A 7,438-nucleotide genomic window follows, 5' to 3' on the forward strand; every position below is an offset into this window, starting at 1 on the left:
CAACTGTAATGTCCCATGATCATGTTCAAGGTTGGCATACAATTGCTATTCTTCATAGCAAGCAATACAAAAAAACAATCTTTTCGTTACATGACCCACGGTGTTGAGAGAAACAAGGAACTACTTCTCAGAGGACGGACATCTATTCTGGGTGTTGGAATCGGACAGGCTTATTTTCTGTGTGATCTACTTCCCTATTCAGCTGCATGCGTGCTCCATGCTGCCTCCTTCATGGGGCCATAGCTACGGAGATGCTCTTTCAGCCCCTCAAATGTGCCAAGCCTGTTCTTGCCCAAGGGTCTTTCTCCATGCTGCCCTCTTTGCCTGGAGGTCTCTTTCCCTTCTACCTGCGTGGCTAACTCCAGACAAACTTGATGGTATAAGCCTAAATGTGTTTCCCCCAGGGAAGCCTTTTCAGACCCAAGACCAGGTCAGGTTTTCCTGTTCTTACGGTACCTTGAGCCTAGTCTGTTCTTACAGTGCCTTGAGCCTATCCTTAGAGAACTTGTCACAATCCTAAAGAAACCTTTGCCTGTGTATTTGCTTCCTGAAAGTCTTTCTTTGCTAGAGTATAAGCTCTGTGAGACTCTGTGTATCTCATTTACTGCTGGATCCCCAGACCCTAGCACATAGGAGGTGCAAAAATAAATGTTGCAAAAAATATTTGTGAGAGGCTCCTTAATGAATTTTATAGGTACAATGTCTTGTAACAACCCATTTTACAAGCTGAAGGTCTAAGTAGTTTGGGGACTAAGTTGGGAATGTTGGCAAAAGGCCATCTGCATGAAAACTTGTGGGGAATGTGCTACAGGCCTAGTAGGATTGTGCTGTCCTGTTCCTGTTCCACTAATGGAACAAAGAGAGCCTGGCAGTGGCCACTTGCACGTGACTCTTACAGACCTGCCCACTCTGGTCCCTAGGGTTGTTCTTTCATGCAGCGAGGGCATCAGGCAGGTGAGGTGAGGCAACACAAGCCACAGGTGCAAAGTTTATTATTTGTACTGACATCACCCTATGCGACAGGTCTCAGAACCTAAGAAGCCCTGAAGACATCACCTCTTCAGTACATAAGTGAGACTCTTTCCCTTATGGTCTGATCTTTTATTTGCTACCCAGCTCCCTCCCAGCCTCCTCCCTGACACTCTTGCTCTGCACTGACTCACCGTTTACTTTGAATGCATGTGCTTTTCCATATGAGGATATCATATTAATGAGAAGCGTTTCCTTTGTCAGGGCAACTAAGGGAGACCCTTGCTCAGTTCAGCCTCTACTGAGACATCAGACTCCTGCTTGGCTCTTGACTCACCTCACTTGTGTAGATGCAAGTAGATTAATACTCTGTAGCTTTCTGTTCTATTCGCCCATGCCCTGATGACAAATATTCCTGCCTCTGACGTAATCCACTTTGTAAATGCCTACTAACTAAAATGAACGCATTCTGTTTTTCAGCGTCAGAAGTGCCCCTCCAGATTAATTCTGCAAAGTAGTTGCGCCAGCGACACCCAGGAAAGCCTGGTGGGTCCTTACCTTGTCCTGGTTCCATTCCCGCTGCTCTGAATGGGCATCTAGCTCCTCACAAGCTGCTCTACTCCTTCCCAGGTGCCCGAAAGGGCCGCCGCAGAAGAGGGGTGTGGTGATTAAGAGTCCTGGCTTTGAGTTGAGTCTGATGATCTGAGTTTACATCTCCACTCTCTGACTATTGGTTTGACCTTGAGCAAGTTGCTTAATCTCTTCGAGACCAGTTTTCTCATCTATAAAATGGGGGAAATTATGGTAACTACCTCGTGGAGTCGATATGGTAATTCAGTGAGGTAACACATGTAAATCAGTTGGCACAGCGCCTGGCACACAGTAAACACACCATAGTTATAATGTCTTAATAGAAGTCTGTAAAGCAAGAGGTGCCTTTATTTATTTTTAAATGTTTATTTTTTCTTAATTTGGAGAGAGAGACAGAGAGAGACACAGAGAGAGGTAGCACAAGCAAGGGAGGGGAAGAGAGAGGGAGAGAGAGACACAGAATCCAAACATAGCAGGCTCCAGGCTCTGACCTGTCAGCACAGAACACGACGCGGGGCTTGAACTCAAGAACCATGAGATCGTGACCTGAGCTGAAGTCGGACGCTTAACCAACTGAGCAAGCCAGGTGCCCCAGGTTGTGCCTTTTGTAAAAACGAACAGGCCACAAAGAGTGGATGCATCATACAGTATATGCTACAAAATTTCCTTAAAGTCCTCTTCATCCAAAATCTTTCCCACACCCCTTTTATTATCTCCTAAAATAACTCTCTTCTTTGTCATTCCACTAGCTCCTCTTTAGTTTTCTTCCCCTTCCACCTTTGCTTCCTCTCCTCAATTTGTATCTATTTATTTGTTTTGCCAGTAGTTCCATGTTGTTTCTCGTTTAAAATAGTTTACTCCCCCCGCCAACTCGAAGATTAGTTTAAAAAATCAACCTTTTGGGGGCACCTGGGTGGCTCAGTTGCTTAAGCATTTGACTTTTTTTTTAATGTTTATTTATTTTTTGAGAGACAGACAGACAGAGTGTGAGTGGGGGAGGGGCAGAGAGAGAGAGAGGGACACACAGAATCCAAAGCAGGCTCCAGGCTCTGAGTTGTCAGTACGGAGCCCAGCGTGGAGCTCGAATCCACAAGTTGTGAGATCAGGACCTGAGCCGAAGTCAGAGGCTTAACTGACTGAGCCATGCAGATACCCCTGCGTTTGACTCTTGATTTCGGCTCAGGTCATGGCCTCATGGTTTCTGAGTTAGAGCCCCGCATTGGGCTCTGCACTGACAGCATGGAGCCTGCTTGGGATCCCCCCCCCCCCCAGCTCTCTAGAGAGAGAGAGCTTCTGCTCTCTCTGCTTCTGCTCTCCTGTCTCTCTCAAAATAAATAAATACACTTAAAAATTTTTTTAATCAATATTTTGTCTGAGTTCTTTTATGATTTCATATTTCTTTACTTTTAAATTTATGATCTAAAGCACAGACTGGTAAATATTCAGTAAGGACAAAATTATAAATATTTCAGTGCTTTTAAAAAAATTTTTTTTTAATGTTTATTTATTTTTGACAGAGAGAGAGACAGAGCATGAGCAGGGGAGGGGCAGAGATAGAGGGAGACACAGAATCCGAAGCAGGCTCCAGGCTCTGAGCTGTCAGCACAGAGCCCGATGCGGGGCTCGAACTCACGGAATGCGAGATCATGACCTGAGCCGAAGTTGGAGGCTCAACCGACTGAGCCATCCAGGCACCCCTTCAAATATTTCAGTGCTTTTATTAAGACTTGTACTTGCTATTTAGTGCAATAAGGCAACAAAATGTAATAGAAAATAGAAGAATTGGAGAAGAAGAATCAAAACTGTCATTTACAGATGACATGATGGTCTACACAGAAAATTCAAGAGTCTTCTAAGTATCAGAACTAATATGAAAATGTAGCTCAGACTTTAGGGACTCACAACTTCTACTCCTGTCTTCTACAATACTAGCTGTGGAGCTCCGAGTGGCTGTGTAAGGGCCCCTTATTGGAGACACCCCATGGAGAGGGCCCTTGACTACATGGAGAAGGAGAGGGGCCCAGCTGAGCACAGTCTGAGGATCTCTGTTAAAGCACCAGGTGTGTGAGTGACACCATCTTGGCTTCAGCCTCAAGCCCAGCCACCAGCTGAACCTCGCCAAGTGACCTCTGACATGTGGAGCAGAAAGATTGCCCAGGCGAGCTCCACCTGAATTCATGACCAACAAAATCATGAGATATGATAAAATGGGTGTTCTTTCAAGCCACTACATTTTGGCATGTTTAATTATGCAGCAACGGATAGCATAAAATAAAATTGGAATCTTAAATTCAAACACTACTCTCTGGCACAACTTTCTCTCCTGGTAGCTCTCTAATTCGGATACTCCCACCATCTTGTTTTCCACCTCATGAGAGTCTCTCATTTCCTGTCCTCTCTAGTCCATCCCCATCCAGCAGCCCCCTCCTCTCTTTACTGCTTCTATATTCCAGCTTAGATTCTGTGAAAAGTATTCTGATTAAGGATGCGAGCAAATAATGATTCCTTTAAATATGTTTAGACAGAAACCCAGACTCAGACTATGGCTAGCACACAAACTATCTTTACTCTTGTCTGCCTTCCCCCCGAAACCACCTACTGGGGGAGAAGGGAAGGATCCTTCACCAAAAAAGTGGACCTGATGGTTCTAGTTCTCGGTGTTCTAGGCTGGCTTGGGCTAATGACAGAGAAGGAAGAGAAGGGAGGGTGGGCAAGCCTCAACAGTCTTAAGGGTCTCAAGAAAAGAGAAAAGGGTCTCATGGTGGGGGGGGGGGTGTCTCAACGTTTCTGTCTTCCAGTTACAGTGGAGGCTGTGGCAGCAGCGGGGAGGCGGTGTGGGCTTGTTCCCTGTGCTGTCCTAAAGAGTCTGCCTGCCCTCCAGGTGAAATTCTCTTACAGGCGGTCGGGCAAGCAGGATCATTTTGAGAGTGACCAGTATGGAAGGGCTGCACTGGCCAAGCACAGCAAGTGCCTCTGGGCATTCAGGACTCCCCAGGCAAAAGCATCGGCACCACCACCAGACAAACAACACAGCATATAACGATTTCAAACAACTGCATTACAACCAGGTTGCATCGGCCAGCGTTCTACAGAAGGAACACTTTAAGTACTTAGCGGAAATTAGCAGACTGGTTCTTATGCTTAGATCTACTTTTTTTATTCTTTTGGTGTTAAAATGTCCTTTATTCTATGAAATAAGGGTGATAATAGATGGTACCATCCATAAATCACCCCTAACCTGTGACAGGCCTGCTTTGGGCCCTACTGAGGAGAGGAGATGAGCCCATTCTGGTGGGAGTGGGCTATCTCTGAAGGACACTGTGGGGGGAAAGGGATTCAGGTCTGGGATTCAGAAAGAGTAGTCTGGCTTCAGTTTGTGAAAAGTGGATGGCGAGAGAAGATTGTGGAGACAGAGAAAGCCCTACCCTCACTTTTGCAGAGTAATGGGCACAGGGAAGGACAGCCTGAAGAAACACAAAGGCCAAAGAAAATGGAAACGCAGGAAGAGGAGCCTCTTTGGCTTTGAGGCTGATTTTCTTTCTTTCTTTTTTTTAAGTTTTTAATTTATTATTTAGTTTTGAGAAAGGCAGAGAGAGTGCAAGCAGAGGAGGGGCAGAGAGAGACAGAGACGCTCAAGCAGGCTCTGCACTGGAGCAGAGACGGACGTAGGGCTCAAACTCATGAAACTGTTGAGATCCTGACCTGAACCAAAATCAAGAGTTGGACGCTTAACCAACTGAGCCACCTAGGTGCCCCGAGGCTCATTTTCTAAGAAGAGCTTGAGCACATCTTTTTCTAAATTGGGGGAACGTACTTGCTATTTTGTTTTTCCCCATAATGTCATTAAAATAAGGAGTCTGCCCTTCAGAACAATCTTTCTAAGACTGGTAGAGAAAAGGGTACAATTTATTTTGTTTTCCTAAACAAAAGCTTTCTTCTTCTGCTGTTAGCCAAACTAGTCTGTTTTGGCAAGCCTTCCACTGGTAATAGCTGCTTTCTCCATTCTCTATTCATGTATCAGTTGTATTTGAACTCCAGTCATTATCAGGTGTCTTGTTTGTATCCTTAGAGTAGTAACCCCTCCCCCAAATCTGGCCCTAATGCACACCACATCTTAGTAGCTGGTTGACATGACTAGTATAAGAATAAATGCTAGGGGCGCCTGGGCAGCTCAGTTGGTTAAGCGTCCAACTTCAGCTCAGGTCATGATCTCACAGTCCATGAGTTCAAGCCCAGCATCAAGCTCTGTGCTGACAGCTCAGAGCCTGGAGAGAGCTTCAGATTCTGTGTCTCCCTCTCTCTCTACCCCTCCCCTGCTCATGCTCTGTCTCTCTCACTCTCAAAAATGAATACATGTTAAAATTTTTTTTTTTAAAGAATAAATGCTAAGGATTTGTACGTAAGTGGGAAAAAGTATTCTTCTCAAAGGGCTTCTAAACTTAGGGATGAGAAAAAACAAAGATAGATGCACCTTGCCAAAGCAAGGGAGTTGAGGCTTTCATACTCCTGCCCCTACGAAATCCACATCATGACAGCATCTGTGAGTACCTACAAGTACAGGTAGTTTGCTTCCCTACTATGGCTGAGTATTTAGCCGTAGTACATAGCCATCTACTGAATCAGATGGAACTTCCCTATGTGTTTTCCAGTCTTGTGTGTTCCTGTTGCCAAACTTGAAGAGAAAATATTTCCTTTCCTTTCCTTGGTATCTACTAGTCTTTCCTGGAAGGCTACGTCTGGTGAGGAACAAAACTGTCTTGTGGGCCAATTGGAAGGTGTGAGCTCCTCTGAATCAAAGGGCTTTCCTGTACCCCCGACTGGTCTTGTCAAGCTGGTGGAGACCGACCTTCCCTAGTGAGTCCTTCTTCCCCAGGTGGGACCCTGGTTAACAACACCAGCATGGGGACAACAAACCCACGTGTTTCTCTCCATTGACCCATCAAGTTGAGGATCTTAACCTTCAGTGGCATTTTCAGCAGACTTGTACTTTCTATACTGTGAAAGAAGCATCCGTCTCACCTTGTGTAACTTCCTTGTCATGGCTTCCCAAGGTTCCTTTGGGCTTTTCAGAGGCCGCTGATTTTGTGATCCTTGAGGTGAAAGAAGCTTTGTCACCAGGATAGCAAGTAAGCAATCTAAAAGGAAGAATAACTGGATACTTGGGTGGCTCAGTCAGTTGAGTGTCCGACTTTTGATTTCAGCTCAGGGTCATGGGATTGAGCCCCATGTTGGGCTCTGTGCTGAGTGTGGAGCCTGCTTAAGATTCTCTCTCTCTTTCTCTCTCTCTGCCCCTCCCCCACTTGCATGCATGCTCTCTCTCTAAAATAATAAACATTAAAAGAAAATAAAAACTTTTAAAAGGAGGAATAACTTTTTAATAAATAAATGTGTGTACCAAATAAAATAACATAGTGATTATCAGTAGGAGCTCTGGAGACAGACTGCCTGAGTTCAAATCCCAGCTCCACCATTAACCAGCTGCATGACCTTGAATAAGAGAGTTACTCCTCAACCTCAGTTTCTTCATCTGTAAAATGGGAATAATAACAATGGTACCTACCTTACAGGATTAATTCAGATATTTCAACTAAAACTCTTGGCACGGTGCCCAGCACTGAATGAGAGCAAGGACCGCCCCTGTGCGAGCTCATTATGCTCCCCTGCATGCAGCCAGCCCTCCGTCTCACATCTGGAACAGTTGTTGTCACCAATAGTTCCCTGGATGAACAGTTGTGAGAATGGGGTGGAGAATATACATCAAGTACCAAGCACTGTGAGTGGCACAAAGTAGATTTTCAGTAAATCAATTCCTAATCCTTCTTTCCCCAAAAATGCCTTCCTGATTCCCCTGAAAGCACTCAGCACTTGCTCTGCTCCC

This window comes from Panthera leo, chromosome D4 (genome assembly GCF_018350215.1).
Source record: "Panthera leo isolate Ple1 chromosome D4, P.leo_Ple1_pat1.1, whole genome shotgun sequence".
Classification (NCBI taxonomy): domain Eukaryota; kingdom Metazoa; phylum Chordata; class Mammalia; order Carnivora; family Felidae; genus Panthera; species Panthera leo.